Source organism: Bombyx mandarina, chromosome 01, assembly GCF_030267445.1.
Source record: "Bombyx mandarina strain Sakado chromosome 01, ASM3026744v2".
Classification (NCBI taxonomy): Eukaryota; Metazoa; Arthropoda; class Insecta; order Lepidoptera; family Bombycidae; genus Bombyx; species Bombyx mandarina.
Window position 1 is genome coordinate 7,121,517 of NC_143208.1, and position 20,256 is coordinate 7,141,772.

The following is a 20,256-nucleotide window of genomic DNA, read 5'->3' on the forward strand; positions in this document are numbered from 1 at the left end:
AGCCAAACAAGCAGACACAAAAAAAATAGAAATACGGTATTTTTATGTTCATTAATGTATTTTAAAATAATATAGACAATATATTTATTTAGTTACAAAATATATTTAGAACTGTTTCGTCGCCAGCATCGATGCTCTATATTTAAAAGACTTTTTTAACAACAACAACAAGAATCTATTATAGTTCAATATCAAAACAGCAAAATTATCCATTGTTTGTAGTAACGTGATATGTTTTAAGTCACTTTACGAAAGGTTCGTTCTGAAAAGCAACCTCGCACAATATTTAACCGAAGTGTTTAATTATGGGATGACCTTAGAGAGTTTGTGACAGCGTTGATCCTTCGGCGTTGATAAATGACACGTAACCTATACAAACAATTTGGGCTGGGTGTATCGTGTAATCTCACACCAGAACCAGCGCTTGTACTTTACGAAGATTCGTCAAAGTGGTGATTAAATGAGACTTTTTGAGATTAGTCGACGGTCCTATCTTTAAATATGTAGCTACCGGCTCCCCTATATTAGGACACGAAATAGAAATTTTTTCACCGAACCAACACGCTAGCTTCGCAGCGAAAACGGACAAGACGGTTCCTATGTACACTACAGATTTGCAGGTTTAATTTTAATTAGGTATGCGATACCGTCTTTGTCGTTAATATGCGCTTGCTAGGTGCATGTATTTCAAAAGATTAACATGTGTCCTCCCAGTTTAAATCTCGGATAGCTGCAACATTCAAAATAAGTACAGTAGCATTCTTATCAGCTAAATGGGCTTGGACGAAAATGGTCTGCTCTGTATCCATATGGTCGACGATGAATATGTCGTCCATGCACCAAAACCAAATTTTGTTCCAATACCAAGTTTTGTTTTCCTCAAGACTCAGCACCGTCCTTAAATCATGGTTGCATCAGTTACTGACTTCATCAGAGATGAAGACAGGCGGTTACCGAATACGCTTCGTTATTCTGTATAGTCTTTCAGCGCGTGCTTTGGTGGCTATCATAATTTGAACTCCCTAAACACAGACTTTGAAGATGAAGACCGGTCCGCTGTGAGGTGCACCGCCTGTTGGATACTGCCTCTAACTGTGCTCTTTATAGTGCTCGACCATGTTGGTTGTGCTCTGTCTTTGGCTGGTTTTCCCTCCGCTTGACCAAAAATGACAAGTTTTTTCAGATTCTGCCTTGGAAACCGCATTATATGTCCGAAAAAGCTGAGTGTTCGATCATGGCAAATGTTGGAGAGCCGCCTTGTGATCTTCACAGAAATACTTACATACGTGTTCGCGATCTTCAGCTATGAGGAAACGACAAAGAAGAAAAACACAGACTAAACACGAATTTTCTCAACCCAAACATGAAGAAAGACATGTCATAGCACTCGCTAAATACCATAGAGAGACCTAATGATAACATTACTTTATAATCAATACCTTTTTACTTTTCTTAATCTTAGACGGGTGGATGAGCTCGCGGCCTCACAAGATGCTTTTCTCTCCTATCTTATGTACCAATGGCACCACTGCCTTGCCCTGTTTCTGTCGATAAGCTAATAAAGAAGGCCATATATGCGTACATTAGCTCAGCTATGAATGTTTGTTTTATTACAAAACGAAGACGCGGGTGTAGAAGAGTTCTTAAAGGTTAAAGCGTTCTTGAAATAGCAAATACGCCGAGTAAAAGGGAAATATTCTCGCAAAGGGAGACAGCTGGTAGTACCGGTGATTCTTGAGGCGATAACTACAAAAAAAAAAAAACGTAATCGAACCAATTATTTTTTACAAATGCTTTTTGCAACGCACGCAATAAGCCGCCATTAAAAACAGATGACAGGCGGCATCCACATTCACTTCAAAACAATTCGGGAAATTGAAAAATCGTAACAATTTCCTTTTGTAAAATTCTAATTTATATTTGCAGCATATAATAAAATTTAAGTACTCCACAAATATTACAAAAAACATCAGGCTGTTATTTAGGTGATGTAAAATAATTTCGTGTTACGAAATACTAGACTATCTGCCTATCTAATTCTTTCACATTTAGTGACCATTGAGATCAATATAATCTGATAGCTGTTAGCTCGTCTATCAATAAGCATTTTAATAAAATAAACCTTAGGTACGCTTATTATATTTGAACCCACTAAATTTCTCGCCGGATCTTCTCAGTGGGCTGTGATTTCGATCCAGTGGCGAGGCACTGCTCTTGATAGTGTTAGCAAGTCCTTCGAATTAGAGCCCCGTAAGCTCACCTACCGTGCGTAGCTGTAATAGCCACTTCTGCTAGCAGCTATTACGTACCAAACGATATATATTTTACTGAACTTCTATACAAAGTCGCACTATTTTTATTTACCTGTAAATAGACAAATAGACAAACGAGTTTACCTATGTACTTTAAGGTAGACTCATAGACGTAACGTGAATAATTATCTAATCTAATTATCTAATCCTTTGAAATAATTATCTAATCCTTTCAAGCCGAAAACAGTGATTCTTAGTTTCAGCGCATGAAGACTTAATAAACAAATGCATATATTCAATCCGCAAAATGTAGCGAACATAATCGATAAATGCACTGATCCGGACAAATACGATTCGCCCGAGATGATACCTACTTGTATGGTTTTAGTAACACACAGTTGAATTGCAGTGAAGGCGTAACGACACGACTTTCACTGGTCCTTACAATTTTACTGGTAGTAGGGCCCCTCGTGAGTCCGCACGGGTAGGTACCACCACCCTGCCTATTTCTGCCGTGAAGCAGTAATGCGGTTCCGTTTGAAGGGTGGGGCAGCCATTGTAACTACACTGAGACCTTAGAACTTATATCTAAAGGTGGGTGGCGCATTTATGTTGTAGATAGATGTCTATGGGCTCCAGTAACCACTTAACATCAGATGAGCTGTGAGCTCGTTCACCCATCAAAGCAATAAATAAAAAAAATCAAACATTCGAAGCCATGAAGGGAGCGATAGGCAAAGATTTGGCTAAGCCGGCATTACCGACGTCCACAAGAAATAGTGATCACTCATCATGGGGTAGGCCGCATGTTCATCCGACGGCAATGATAAAAGAAAGCTTTAATACATTACATATTCTGATTTTATTAGCAGCAAAGTATTTGCCTTCAATCGTTCATATATCGCTAAAGATTTTAAAACTTCATTTTTCTAGATCTCTTCTATGTATGAAACTCTAAGGATGCCCTTAAAATAACTGCGAAAACGATTATGATAATATCAAATAATATACATTTTATAAGACTCCTTTCTTGTATTTAATTGATTCGTTCGAGAGATTCACGCAACATCGCCTTCTGACGTCATTATTAAATTTATATACCTACTTCAAAATCTATAAACAAGTGCATTTCCAGCTACGACGGCCCAAGACGGATGTGTGTAATAGTAAAACGACGACTTTTCATAACAAAGTGTAACCAGAGCCGGGTGTGAGATAACCATTATCGAAGCCGATAAATGAACGGAATACGAATATCTCGATACCCGCGTCATACAAGGCATTGGACGCGCGTCAGCGGTTTTATGTTTGCATTACACTGCGGGCAAATAAAAAATACAAACCAAGCGATTGTTCATAATACTGTCTAATCAAAATTTTAAATCACGACGTTGCCGTTTCAAGTACATTCATATTGTTGAAAACAAATATCACATTTGCGGGAGAGAGTAGATAGAAGTGTTTTTTTTTTTTCTAAAAATAAAAACTTGAAGAAGTTGCTTTGGCTGTAGCAACATTTTGGATCATAGAATTTCTACGTTATCGTTCAACTTCCTTCCAAATTAATACAAGACCATTGATGTACGTATGTCGCTCATCTAGTAGATTTTAAATTATTATAATAGGTTATTTTTATTGTTTACTTTCCTATTTGTTCCCGGTATAATAGTACTCTAAAATCAGTTTAATAGGCGTGCCTCTTTTCAAGGACATAAAGAAAGATATAAAGTAAAGAAATAAGTGTTCATATTTTTAAAAGTTACGGACCGTCTACTTAACATTTCCAGGTGGGATACATTTATTATGCAGTTTTAAATATGTCTACAGGCCATGGTAACCATTTAGGACTAAGTGGATCATGATCTCATCGGATTAAGCCCAAACGAAGTAGCTATTGGCTAGCTAAAAAAATAATATGAGGTTTATTAATTTATTACGTGTTGATGGATCACCGTAATTATTTTTATCTATAATAATATTATAAAGAGGAAAGATTTGTTTGTTTGTTTGTTTCGAATATGCTCCGAAAGTACTGGACCGATTTGAAAAATTATTTTTCCATTAGAAGCCGACATTGTCCCTGATGAACATAGGCTACTTTATTTATTTATTTTTTATTTGATTTTTTTTGGTTTCATGTGTGTCTTAATGTTTCCGAAGCGAAGCGAGGGCGGGTCGCTAGTTTTAAAATAAGTTGCATTCACGTCGCACACCAAACACGAACTCGTGTAAGAGCAGAACGTTAAGAATAGCACCGAAGTCATCACGTTATCAGTTTGTTAGTGAAAAGATCATTTTTGCCTTTTACCTGTAACCGAAGGCATGGACTTCTATCGTTAGTTGCTCATTAGCGCGACAATGGAAGGCGGTCCGCGTTTAGACATTAGAAAGCCAGACGCTCCTTAATGACATACCCACTTATAGCCCATATGATTGCTCACTGCATTTAATGATTAAATAGAATAATTCAGTCTAAAGAATTTCGCTGAAATTATTATTAGGTTCGATTGAATGCGACTTAGAACGGGCGATTAATGAAAAAAAAAAAAATTCTGACTAGACTGAACTAAGCCGGAAATGTATTCAGTTATAAACTAGCTCGCGAAACTAAAACAAAACTCGTTAACACAAGCGAGTAGCTAGGTAACCGACGAACTTTTGAATTAAATTATAAACTGTGGTTCTATTAGCGCCATCTAGCGTTGAGGTGAGACATCGCGCACCGGCTGCATTATTCCGTCTACACCGGTGGGACGTGTCAAATGCAACGGCCGACAATACCGCCTAAAGTCAATATTTACACAAAATCCCATAATTTCGACCGCCAGGCACACAATAGATTTATAATATAAACACAGAGTAAAATGTCTGTAAATAGGATTGACAACATTTTAATATATGGTCTCTTGTGTTTACACTGGGTTCGTTCGGCTTTCTGTTATGCCTACATGCGTTAATACTGTACCGTGAAATCATTGTTTTTTGTAGACTCTTCGGAGATTAAACACGAATAAAAGGACAAAAGAGATTTTGTGCTTTTTTAGCGTTGACTTAGTAAGCCCGGGATTTGGTGTGTCGGATTCTCTTGTTTCGCGCAGTGAAACTGTCTGTATACATATTACAATTGTTTGGTTTTAATAAATGAAAATATTCGTACGATATTTTTTTATTGAACGTAACTACATTCGTTCAGCAATCGTCTGCACATACTCATACATATATTGTCAGTTTAACTTGCATGGACTTTTTTTTTAAATGCAATCGTTGTCAATTACAACGAATCAAGAATTACGGTTGTATTATAACAATTAATTGGCTCTATTGACCAATATTAATATATTCAGTCGGGTTATAACTTGACGATTGAGAATTAAACCTATTCAATCCATATGAGTAGGTATTCTTATTTGAAAAAAAAATCGAAATCCTTTGAAACCGCCAATCGAATTTCAATTTCAACCGATTTAATTCGATGTGACACTATAATTTCGGAGTCTCAAAACGAAACCGATAATCTGTTTAGCGTTCATTTTAAAAATGTCAACGGTTTAGCGAAAAGGACATGGGTTAAGGAAGTGACATTTGAGAGGCATTTATACCCGACCATAATTTTTGTAAAGGGTTCCTTCTACACCTGAGCAAACTCGACCATCGTCAAAGAGAGGATTTTAACAGTTTATATTTACAGATTACCCTATTGACAAACAAAGTTCAAAGCAGGTAATCTCTATTGGATATTAGCATTGTGCCAAATCTCACCGGATGTATATGATCGGCGTCGCCTTTCGCTGTCCGTGATGTGAATAATAAGGGTTTGCGATGCGTGATTTCATTTACGATTACCGTTCACAATTCATAATGTCATTGTAAAATGACAAACCCGTATTGTGTGAATGATAATACCGGCCATAGGTGTATACGAGATCTCATCTGCGGTATACGACTCTATTTAAATAAAAAATATAAGAAGAACTTAATTTAGATAGTTTATTTTTTTTGTTTTTTTTCTTAAATGGGTTGACGATCTCACAGCCCCCCTGGTGTTAAGTGGTTACTGGAGCCCATAGACATCTACGACGTAAATGCGCCACCCACCTTGAGATATAAGTTCTAAGGTCTCAAGTATAGTTACAACGGCTGCCCCACCCTTCAAACCGAAACGCATTACCGCTTCATGGCAGATATAGGCGGGGCGGTGGTACCTACCCGCGCGGACTCACAAGAGGTCCTACCACCAGTAAAAATTTCAATTATTGTATTTAATATCACGTGATTAACGTAATATTAAAACAAATGTGCAATTCTAATGACGCGTAATCCGATCAGTGTACAAACAAAATTAATAATAAACATTAACAATAAATTAAGCACACGAAAACAAAAACCCTGGCGGATCCATGGATTCGACCCTGACATGAGATTCGAGTTCCCGAGGGATTCTTATGTAATCATAATGCCTTTCCTTACATTGAATTTTGGAATGTTCGCAAAGGAACCTACACGAGTGTTTATATTAACATACAAAGTTTAGGTGCTCCCTATTCGAAAGGAACCACCCTATAAGGGGTGGTGTTATTAGTATAAGCAAAAGACATAAAGTTCCCCCTTTCGAGCAGACGTGGTGTGCATACAATGGAGTTGGGCATTGATTTCGAGTTAAATATCACCCCTTTACCTCGGCTTTGTTGTATATTGGACGTGTACAAACATACTGACATGAATTATCGTTTCTAGTTTTTTATTCATTCGTTTACTAGTCGTTAATGAAACGATGAGAATATTTAGAAGTTCTACTTAATTATAATGAGGTGATGGTCGTGAAAAGTTTCACATCAACATCGTTCAAAACTTTAATTTTTTTTAAATGTATTTCAGTACTTCATTAACACGGACTTGCACTGTACTGTTTAAAATTTATGCATTATATATATTCGTATTGTTGATTCGATATTAATGCAAACGCGCATTTTGCACTTCCAATAACGATGATTCATCTAGAATTAAGACGAAAACAATTCTTGGTAGGACTTCTTGTTGTTGAAAACTCATCAATTTTCATTTGTAAGCTTAATAACATATGATTTGATTCACGAATTAAATAACTATTACTATTATTATCATGAGATTTATGTCTCATAAAATTAAACAGGAATATCCAATGAAAATGTACGAACAGTTATTTGAATAGAATAAAAATGAATTTAAATACAAAACGGAACGAATTTCTACGATAGTTTTCTTCTAAAAGCGTATTTCTCGTAAAAAACCCGAGCGGAAACAGGGGTTGGTCTACATCGAATACAAAAATATTCCTCGGCTCATGTAAATACAGAGTGGTACAAACTCTGTATTCGGCAAGAGAGAACCAAGATTCAGTTCAAGAACACATGTAGGAAAGCGGGGCGGCGGCGTCGCGACGCTGGGCGGACACGTGTAGCCGCCTCTTTCCATGCTCTCATCGTAAGGATATGCCATTCGCCTCGCTGTGTCTCCGGTCGACTCCGGCACCCACTTAAATTTGTATGCACATTATACATGAGGAGACATGCCGACCGATCATCTTTATATTACTGCCACTTCAGTCGGCGACACTCTGTAAACACAGTTAAGCCTTAGGCCCTGTTTGTTCGATATCGAGTTCCGAGTAATTTTTATTCCGTTATGTGCGTGTCTTTGAATGTTTTTTTATAAATTTATTAATGAAAAAAAAAAGTGCTTTTAAAAAACTGGTCAGTGATTCTCATTACATCTATTTTGTTTTACTAGTACAGAAGGTTTGTTTGTGGGCATTGTTATATTAATTTAAAAAAAGCGACAAAAGTGATACACAAAATTGAAATGTCGCATAATATTTTGTGAATTTTCATAATATCGATTCAATTATTTTAACAATTTATGCATATTATAAGTTCTTAAAAATATTAGGTTTCGATAACATTATCTCACTGTTTTCAGTATTATCTCAAAATAGAAGTAAGATTGTAGTGCCGTAGATTCGTGACACGAAAATAATCGTGACAAATTTATTTATGGTAATGCTTGCAATGTTAACTAAAAATCACCTGACACTCCCGAACCGCGGTCTCGTCTGATACTAGGCCACGTCCAACTTTGCTTTAGTTTGCGGGATCTGGAAATATGAACTCACTAAAACAAGAAGTACTTTTGCTTGCTGTTGCCGTCTAAAAGTATCATTTTTCTATTTTCGTCTTGAGGAACTTTGCAGATACGTAAGCTTTGAAATGTGTTGTTTTAGAAAAAAAAAAAAACTTTTTTAAATTCGTCCTTTACGACCTCGCAACGGGTGCGATTTTAGATCAGCCTTTGCAAACCAACAGACAAATAAACAAACGTTCAGACAACAAAGAGAATTTGCTAATAGTTCTTCTATACAAACAGTTATTGACAGTACATTTTACTGGTTGTAGGACCTCTTTTGAGTCCGCGCGGGTAGGTACCACCACCCTGCCTATTTCTGCCGTGAAGCAGTAATGCGGTTCGGTTTGTAGGGTGTGGTAGCCGTTGTAACTATACTTGAAACTTTAGAACTTATATCTCAAGGTGGATAGCGCACTTACGTTGTAGATGTCTATGGTCTCCAGTAACCACTTAATGCTGTGGGCTGTGATCTCGTCCTGTAATCTAAGCAATAAAAAAAAACATTACGTGTATTCATAATGCATTGTGTATATTAAGAGAGAGAGCAGAGAAAGAAGAAGCATACTTTCTAACCTCTGAAACAATTTTATGAACATACTACACTTTTCTTTACACTTACAAGTATTATGTAATGTTAAAATTTCTGCACCTCCTATCACAACAGTCGCGAAACAATTTCGAACCAGTTGCGAGAATTTTCATTTTGAACGTTAGACCCAGTTTACACTGTCTGCTTGCATTGTCTATGTACACAGCCTGTTTCACAACTGAAACTTTTACGTATGCGAACTGCAACGGAGCTTATGTTTGCACTTTTAAAGTTCAGACAGTAGAATAACACGCTGCAGTGTTTACTACGTTTTAGTTTTTTTTTAAGTTCACATTTAAAGAGAAATTTATGTTTGCACTTAAATAAAAAAAAGAAATGTTTTGCTAATTTAATCTCAGATACTGATGTATAAATGACTCGCTAATTCCTTAACAGATGCCCTACTCTTAATTCGGTTACACAGCTCAAAATGCAAAATACACTTTAAGCAAAGAAATACATATACATATGTTCAAATATCAAAGGTTTTAAAAAATGAACTAAGCCATTTTATGTAAATTCGTGTTATTTTAGATGCATGCGTGGCCAAGTGTAGACCTTGAGTAAATACAAACCAAATAAGTCTACTATTTACAATATCATTAGCTTATTACAATAACGACATAAATGTAGCTAATTATTTGGCTAAGAGTATTCGCATTTTTCATGATTCTATTGTTAAATATTTCTGATAGCGAGATATTAGATGATCTTTATAATAAAAAAATAAATATAGTATAATACTTATGTTTTTTTTTTCTTCCCTAATCGCTAAGCGGTAGCCTAAGGGGTTATTCTAGCTTCACGCAGGTAGTTGAGCTCACGGGTCCAACCATAGAAGATTTGCTAACACCAGCCGTAGCAAGAGCAGTACTTCGGAGAATCTAAAATCGGATCGGAACCATAACCTACTGAGATGATCTGGCGAGAAACTCAGTGAGCTGTGTCTATGGATTAGTTTGCTTGTCGAACTCTTCGACATCGACGTTGACATGACAGTGACCGGTGCTTGAAGAGCCTAAAATCACTGAGAGTGGATCATAGGGATCCAACAAGACATGTTTCCAGCTACACCGGCTTTACGTTACCCCGTCGCTTGGATCGGTAATGAAACAGTCTGTAAACCAGAATGTATACGACACCAAGAATGTATATGGCCGGTCCATAGAACGCCTCGTTGTACAGGGAAGCGTTGATGGTAGAAGACTGCGCGGGAGGCCACCAATGCGGTGGACCGACCAAATTAAAACTGCAGTGGGAGGTCCCCTAAATGAGTGCAGTAGAATGGCCTCGAGCAGGGAGAGATGGCGCAACATCGTAAGACGCATCAAGTCTGCCCCTTCCAACACTACATGACGATCACGACCACTCTGTCAAGAGTGACACGACTAAGAAGAAGAAGAATATGACACCAAGACAAAATATTGATTAAGAGTCACCGCTATGATCTTGATTGCATTAAACATATTTGGCTTGAGTGTCATCCAGAACATTTGTGTGGGCCTTTCGTGTCATGCGTTCCGGTTCTTTACCATCAAGTGGAAAAATGATAAAAAAAACTGTTGCTGAATTCAACATAAGCGATAAGGGTTGTGGTCGGATGATGTTAATGATTGCAGCGTGCCAGGTTTTTAATTGAAATAGACTCTTGGTAAGCAAGCCAGTGGACTTAATGGCGGGTAAGAGAAAAGAAAAGTTCTCGGAATTGTTTTATTGGAGGTGTTTGTTGTGAAATTGTTCAAAGTTATTGGAAATTGTTTTATTTTGTTAATTCAGAGTTCGTTCAGATTCAAACGTAAACTAGTGATGGTCGTTTATAAGTCGCTTAGTATCTACAAAGCGGTTACATATTGGGAAAATGAATCAAATTAACTGGACGTGGTTTCTAGAGTCATTGCAAAATCTCTACTGAAGTCTTAGTAAATTACTACCATTTTATTCGGACCTAATTTAATTTCATCTGTTCTCGTTCTACGAGTAATCACACACACACACACACACACACACACATTACAAACTCAGACTAAATCTCATTCCGAATTTCATTTGATATATATCATAATATGTACACTAATATAATTGAAGATTAAATAAACTCAAAACGCGGAATAATGCCAAGAACCTGATTGCTATATTAAAAAAATAAAAAAGAATGAGTTGGCTTCCTTCTAGCACTCTAGAACTCACTAGTAGTTTGGCTTTGCTTATCTTTGCCGTAAAATAATCATGCAAGGGAATAACAAAGAGGAATTGACCGAAAATAATACCTAAGTTTAACAAACTAACTCTAACTCATGTTTCTTATACGAGATATTGCATGACTGGAACATCTATGAATTAATCAATTCATTATAATAAACAACTTATACATAACATATTATTATTTAACTATTTTACTACGGCAGCGTACTCAATGTGTGTTCGATTTTTCGAAACATTCACGTAAATTAACACGCGGAATACTTTTTAATACGGACACCTAAGCTCTTTTAGCGCGTTTAGTATCACCGATTCGGTGCTCATTGAGCCCGAATTGATCCTGGCTAAATCCCATTTCTCCCTTTTTCATTTTTACGGCCGTTCCAACACCGCTCAGATACTAATGAACCAGGGTTATTGCTTTTGTTTTCTTTTTTCATTGAAAACGGTTTTTTGATTAAAATACTCTTTGTGGCTTTAGTCTCTTAGGTACATGTTTTATTCATTTAACATTTCGAATGCTTGAAAATTTTCGTGGTCAGGTCAGAGGTTTAAAATCTTTAAACTAACTAACTACCTAGGAGCCGTGTCAAGCATTCGTAAAACCTTCAGAAATACCACACTATCATCGTATAAAATGATACATTCAATATATATTTAAAACGTTTTGTTTATCTTCACTTGCATGCATGTATCTATCAACGTGATTTTCTCAAACTTGAAGATGGCCGATTTATTTACTACGAATTTGCACTCGTATCAAGGACGACAATGACAATGAAATTATTTTATTAGCTTTTTTTTAGAGCTTAAATGAGTGGACGAGCTCACAGCCCACCTGGTGTTAAGTGGTTACTGGAGCCCATAGACATTTACAACGTAAATGCGCCACCCACCTTGAGATATAAATTCTAAAGTCTCAACGGCTGCCCCACCCTTCAAACCGAAACGCATTACTGCTTCAAGGCAGAAATAGGCAGGGTGGTGGTATCTACCTGCGCGGACTGTCAAGATGTTCTACCACCAGTGGGAGGTGGTAGGACCTACCTACCTATCACCTACTTATCTAAGTTTTTCTTGTGTTGCAGACGCTGAAAACACGGAAGAAAATACAAACGTAACGATCCTGAAAACCAAATATCTTTTTTTTTTTTTTTTTATTGCTTAGATGTGTGGACGAGCTCACAGCCCACCTGGTGTTAAGTGGTTACTGGAGCCCATAGACATCTACAACGTAAATGCGCCACACACCTTGAGATATAGTTCTAAGGTCTCAGTATAGTCACAACGGCTGCCCCACCCTTCAAACCGAAACGCATTACTGCTTCACGGCAGAAATAGGCGGGGCGGTGGTACCTACCCGTGCGGACTCACAAGAGGTCCTACCACCAGTTAAAATTAAAAATCATAAATCTTAAGCAATGTATTAACACGAATTGAAGCCGTGCCGCTTGATATAGTATTTAGGGTCACTACTAGAACAAAAACAAACAAACGAAGCTCATGAGATTTCAAAAAAATGTATCACTCAAATGGATTATAAAAGTAAATAGTTTTATTATTTTTCTAAATAATGCGCATGAGATAAATCTTATATCTCATCTAGAACACATTGCTATCATACAAAGCACGCGGTGTAGCGAATCTCTGAACGTTGTCGCCGACATATAACTGGCGAGGGGACATTTAATATTTTGTAGTCTGTTTCTAATTGCTTGCCAACACAATTTTTAAATGCATTTTATAAACAGGCTCAGAGCAGTTTCGCATTAATATCAAGACAGGGGTAAGTAAAGGGTGCGAATTCGCCCTCGGCGGTCTATTTTCGCGCCTATTCGAATACTCATTTAAGTTTTTACAACTTACGTTTTCATTCCTTTTTTATTAAAATAAATGTGATGTGATAGGTAAGTTGACTGATTATCTAGTGTCAGCGGTTTTCGCACCTCACCAGCGTAACGTCAATATTGGTGGCTAATTTCAGACTAACGACCTTACCTTGACATAACGACAATTTTTATTATAACCTCTGAAATGGAACGCATTATCGTTTCTGGGTAGGAATAGGAGAGATAAGGCACTCACACGGTTGGCCTTGTAAAACGCCGTGGAAATAGACTTTACTTAATACAAAAATTAAAAAAGTTGGGTATAATAAATGGGGATACCAACAAAGTGCTACTATGTAGTAATATTATTAAAAATAGTAGAAGAAAACTCGAATGATTCTTAGAAGTCCAAAACATTTACTTGGGCCCTAACAGAGCTTCTCGGAAATTGAGAGCATTCAGTTTTGACAATGCAGAAGAAGCGGAAACTATACATCAGATACTTTATGAGTGTACATAAGTATGACTGCAAGCATGATGACCTTGTCAGGACGAGAGTGAACATCTTCGGCATTTACACATATACGTTCTTATCTCCAAAATCTCTTACAAAATTCAGCGGTATTGGGAAATAAAGAATGGAGAGCAATAAAATGCTATAAAAGATCCCAAAGGGCGAAGTATCGCTAATGCACAGTCTTCAAAGACTAGTATACGACGAATAATAATCGGTCAAGGCTCATTGAGTGCAAGTACTTTCTGAAGCAACTGTAGTCGGTAGCTACCTGCACCAACCGAAAAAATGAAGCGTTGTCAGCTACGTAATAGCAACGCAAATGGTTAAGCATAACTATATTTTGCAAGTGAGGGTAGACTGTTCGTCAGCATAGAGAGTAGGTATACAAACAAAATGTACAGGACAAATTGACATGCCGCATGAGGGGTAAACAAACGATCGGACAGTCCATCAACATCCCACTGCACGTAGGGTAATGGAAAATGATAATGCAGCACACGACACACCGTGACTGTGTGCATTTGCCTTTAATGTCGTATGATTAAACATGAACCGAGGACTTTATCAAATTTTGGCACGCGTCTGTTCGTTAGGGACGGGGCGGTGGTGTTTGCGGACCACGTATGCATCGGCTGCTTCCCGATAGAGCCGTCAATACGTCGACTCACCGACAACCCTGAGTGATTGCTTAATAAACAATTCGTCAGATTTTATTTTTAGATAAGCCATCTAATATTCAATGTTTTGTTTGTCCTCTGCTTATTAAAAAATAATTGGATATATCCCTTGTTTAACGAGAATCACTTTAACAAAATACAAAAATTTCATAAAATCAGTGACAGTATATAGTATTCACCGTTATTGTTATAATAAATTGACAACACCTATTTAACAAATAAAACGCATGGCATACGTAATTTTTTTTTTTCCACAAAGTTTCCTCTTTATTTGTAAAGATCTCGAAAATAAAATAGTGATCAAATCGAAAGCATAGAGGCATTCACAGAATTTGGTTAACTTTAAGTGGAATCCCCAGAGTATCCCTATTTCTGGTGAATACACAATAAGACCGATTAAACCTTTAAGTGCTTTATAGATCGCATTTTAATTGTTGATTCGAATTAATTATGATTGTTAATCTGTTATTGATGTGACTCACCAAGAGAGAACCGAATTTACGTAAATAACTTAGTTCTGTTTCTAAATAAGTTGATCTCAATTTGCTAATGGAAGATCGTTTCACACGTCAAGAGGTATGTACTTTAAGCCGTCTCCATTAGATTTTGAGGTAGATTCAGGTTAAGCTTAGCGTACCAGGTTTGGATATGTTTAGTATTTGCATTGATACTGCATTGAGGTGACGTCACTGTTCGAGCCACTTTGGGAACAGAGCAGGGGATTGAGCAGGACTTTACGGATTACCGTTGCAGAACGAAAGTTCGATTTTAGGATATGGCATTTTACGCATACATTTTTAATAACAATGTAAATTATGTACATGATTTCTTTTACGTCACTTTAAATAGTACATTATTAAAGATCGGGCTGCTAGTATAAAGATCTACAGTCAAAACTGAAGTAAGTATCAGATTTCGAGTCTCATCCGCGTGATTACTCCAAGTTTCAACTAACAGGGGATGTTTTTTTCCTTAAGCAAACGAGCTGTCGACGCACCTGCTCTTGAATAGTTACTCAAGACTAAATAAATCCTAAATTTCCTACAAAGTAAAACGCTAAGATAGTTAAGTGAAGTTACCAAAGCATTAAAACGTCAAACGTGAATTCTAACATCCAAATGAACACATTCAACATTTACTCCAGTCTCTTGCTAAAGTTTCCTATTACCGGTTTTTATATATTTAGCTATCAAAGAAAAGACACAAATTACCTACAACGCATACTTTTCATCGCCAAAAGTCAGTCACTCTTATGTATCTGAAAGAAATATTACTAAAATGTAGCAGAAGAGTAGGTTATTAGCAAGTTTATGGTACTTGGAACGGCCTTGTTGCTGATGGCTGCTGAGTAATAGATTTAGAAACTGAGGATTGATTATCATATGCACCAAGGTGATGGGCATTCGGTTTGTTTATACTCATAGATACAGGTTACCGGTCAACATCAGACGATCCTTGCCCACTGCCACACCCACTGAGTTTCTCGCTGGATCTTATAAGTAGGTCGCGTTTTCGATCCAGTGGTAGAATCTGCGAAACACTGCTCTTGCTGGAGCCAGTGCTAGCAACACTGTTTGAACGCCGTGAGCTCACCTGCACATCAAGAAGCTGAAATAGCCTCTCAAGGTTATCAGCATGGGTAGGGAAAAAACGATGCTGGAGTTGAATTGCTTTCAAAAAAGAACATTAAGACTATTGAATGTCGAATTTCATTTTGTCATTTCGTCATGTCGTCTTTTCGCATTAAAAGTGTAGAATTTCAAAATATTCGAAATTGAGTTAATATGCGTAAACATTTTGTATCACTAGTATTTTTCTCACATATACTGTCAAAAGAGCGTAGTTTAGTTTTAATTTTTTTTTTTTAGTTTACATATATTTTGACTACTATTAACAAAATTAATAATACATAATTTTATCTTACTTTAAAAGACAGATAATGTAACTGGTAAAAACAAAAAAAATATTTTGCAAATTTAATTAATATTAAAAATATCATATTATGTTAAACCTTTAAAACACTCTCCTGTAAAATTTAGTAAGTTTTGAGATTATACAGTTTTAATGCGAGAAGACGATGTGCGTTTCAGCTTAGTGCGTAAAACAAAAGGTTTTATTCGTAGCTGATTGTCTTGAGCTCATGGGCCGCCAAGATGCGACGGGCCCCATTCGCCATCCGTCAGGCTGTCGTGCGAACGCCGCTACACGGCTCTGCACTTAACTTGCCAACCGTACATGTGTCCGCAGAAAGAGGGGCTAACTCGCAACTTGTTAATAGTTGTGAAGGGGTCACGCGAAGTGGTCATCCCACAGACACCCAATTATGAGACTGATCATGACAGATGGCAATTTCACTCTTATCCGCTGCCTTTTATTTTCCTTTGTGTATTTTTGTGTTGTTTTTTCAAAGTTGAAGTTCCACGCGTTATTTTATACGGTGCTAGTACATAAGCATTCATCAAATAATTATTTAGTAATTATTAGGTGCCTACCTACCTTGTCTTGTCAATCTTGTAATTGTTAGTTACACTTGGAAAATATCATTCTATTTTAGTACATGAACTATTTAAAGTTTATTTGAAGAGTATAAAAAATGTATTTAGCTCCATGTCTAGACTGTGTAAAATTTATTTATTTTTTAAATATTATTTCTTTTTGGTAATCGTAAGCGGTCATCGTGTCGGTTAGACACTGATGGAGTACCTAGGATACCTATGCCTCAAATGGCAAAACTTACCTCTAAAAAAGTCATAGTCACTATTTTGGCGCTTTACTTCCAATACACCTACTTATCAAGTGGCACCACCATTACTGCGGATATGTAGGTACCGCGAGGAACCGGACACAATGATGGAGAAGCTCGCGAATCTCCGGCCAGCCTTGGTTAATATCTCGTGCCAGCTACTCCTACACGAGAACGCATAACATATCGACGCTTGAAAGGCAACCGTGACTAAGCGACAAAGCGTGAACTTTACAGTAGACTAATTCAAAGTTGAAATACCTGAAAACAAAATTTATTTTAACGAAACTAGCTGTAGTAGAATCTAGCTAGTAGCTATAGGATTGAAATGATTTTAATAGACCTAGAAATATATTTTTTTTGCGCATCGAATATGGTAATTGCCTATCATTTATGCACAAAGCAGTTATTGTCGCTTAGCCACGTTTGCCTTTCAAGCGTCGATATGGTTTCTAAGCTACAAGAGCTGGGATTGGAAGTTTTGCGTATCCATTCTTTAAACACACGTCCTCACGTCGACAAACTTCTACTTTTTTCAAAGTTCGGATAACTTGTTGTTAGGTAAAGAATTCAATACCCGAGAGACAGTACAGTACAAAATGCCTTTTGAGAAGACTTTGTTGGCTACCGTACAGCTGACCTCTTTATGAAGGATATTGAAAATTGCCATTGTGCTGGCAAAAATGCATCGATACAATGGAGTATATTTTGATTAAAATAAATAAAAACATTTATAAAAAATACTTTTACTTTCTGCATACTAAGCTCTAACTTGCCCAATTTCTCGTAGTACAAAACCCAACAGATGGTAATATTAGGTGCTAATATTAGGTAATACTTTAGTATGAGTAGATAAATTTAAATACGTTTTTTTTTCATTTAATCTATTTATTCTATCAAAATATCTACCATTTTTATCCATACATTGCTGCCATCTAATAGGAAGGTCGTATTTTATGCCTTTGCGATAGAACTCTGGTGATCTAGATTCTACAAGCTGTGTGAAAGCATTTTGTACTGCCTCCTGGTAAGAAAACTTTTTATCACGTAGAAAATTGTCCAAATCACGAATAAAATGGTAGTCCGTTTGAGCAAGGTCTGGCGAATACGGAGAGTGTCGAATAGTTTCTAATTGCAGTTCCTGTAGAGTTAAAACGGTTTCTCGTGCTGTATGAGGTCTCACGTTATCATGTAGATATAATGGTGAAGATCGATTCATGAGTCGGGGCTGTTTCACTGCAAGTATTGCTATCATTGTTCGGAGTTCGGCACAGTAGACATCTGCCGTTATGGCATGACCAGATCAGAGAAAGCTACAGTAAATAGCACCATGCTGAGACCACCTTTATTGCATTGTAATTAATATTAGTGTTTCGCAAAAGCAATGCTTTGTAAATCGACCTTATGATAAACGCTCGATATCAGCCTGGATGCAGCTCAGGATGCAACGGATCTATCTCGGATCCTGAAATGACAGCGGAGTCTCATCTTTTATTTTATGAGTTTTTTTATTGCTTAGATGGGTGGACGAGCTCACAGCCCACCTGGTGTTAAGTGGTCACTGGAGCCCATAGACATCTACGACGTAAATACGCCACCCACCTTGAGATATAAGTTCTAAGATCTCAAGTATAGTTACAACGGCTGCCCCACCCTTCAAACCGAAACGCATTACTGCTTCACGGCAGAAATAGGCAGGGTGGTGGTAACTACCCGCGCGGACTCATTAGAGGTCCTCCCACCAGTATATGAATGAATGAGAGATTACTGTTGGCCCAGAGGCCTCTCCAGTTTCACCAGGACGGGTGGGCGAGCAAAGGCTCTCCCAGGAGGGATCTCAACGCTAAATATATCTGAACATCTTCATAAAAATCTTGGTCGTTTTTTAATGGTAGTGAGTATCTATTAATATACCAGGTGAAATATTAAAACTACTGCGGTAATTTTATTTTTAATTTTATTGATATACCTAACCAACAATGTAAGCAAATGAGGCAATCAATTTAAAACTAATACTTAATTTAATTTATATCTTTTCGTTGCTTTTTTTGGGCAGTATTTGAAATCACGGACTCCACCTGTAGATGCGCAAACTAAATATGGAAAACCACGTGACTGTATTAAGATCGTGAACAACTTTACGGTACGTAATTACCTACACAAAAATTTGTGTTTGCCCCGCTTTACAAAGTAAATTATATTCGCATGACTCATAAAAGCTATACAAAGAATACTATAAAAAAAACCAAATTATTTTAGTTGAAGGCACACAAGCATGTGGCCTATTTGATAATGACAGGTTACGTCGCTTATGGTGAAATATAAAACTCAGATCCAGTCCTTCTGTAAACCCATGGGTTACAAAAGATCACTGCGATAAGGATTATTGATAATTCGGACGGCCTCTTCTGTGTGGAGTCAAATGAAACTATATAGATACTTGGGAGTTCTGACTGATAGAAATGGCAGAAATACCTACTACGCGCGAGACCGAACACGTATTTTGTAAAGCAAGACCTTAAAAAACCGTGAAATATCCATATGTAGTGGGTAATAAAATTACCACCAATTGCCAATGTTCATAATTATACCCGCTAACAACCTACAATTCCAACACAGGACAGATTTTTTTTTACATAATTATGCTAAGCCACGTTATCCAAATGCAGATCTACACAATTTTAAAATGACGGTGTACAATGTAAATTACTATTTTGCATCAGTCCAGTATTCTGTGAAAATGTAAATGTTTTCGATTTCAATAATTTTTATTTACCTACTTAATTAAATAAAAGAAAACGTCCTTTTAATTTTACTTTTGCATACAACTGGCGTTCATGGATAAACAACATCGCTAACGCCGGATTAACCTTGAGCTCAGGCTTACGACAAAGGTATCTTAAGTGGCGGCCTTCTTCAGGATGTTGTATATTGTGTGCTTTAAGAAATCATTCGATAAATAACCATGCATTTAAAGTACAGACAGGTGTGGTCTGGATACTATTACAAGTTTTTTTTTATTTACACGCCGACACCGTAGTTTGTTTTCCTTCATGCAAAGTCGCATATAACCTCATATTTGTAGTTTTTTCTTTCTGACTTATTGACAGCGCAATTTTATATTTACTAGATCATTATCAACCACTTATCCACAGCCCCAAGAGCTACTTAACAACGTAGAACTATTGTGAATAAATGTCAAATTTCGAGACCGTCGTGTAAAGATTAGGACGTACGTTTTAATGATCTACCGTTGCTTGCTCCGGTAGTAAGTCGATTACCTGTTATTCA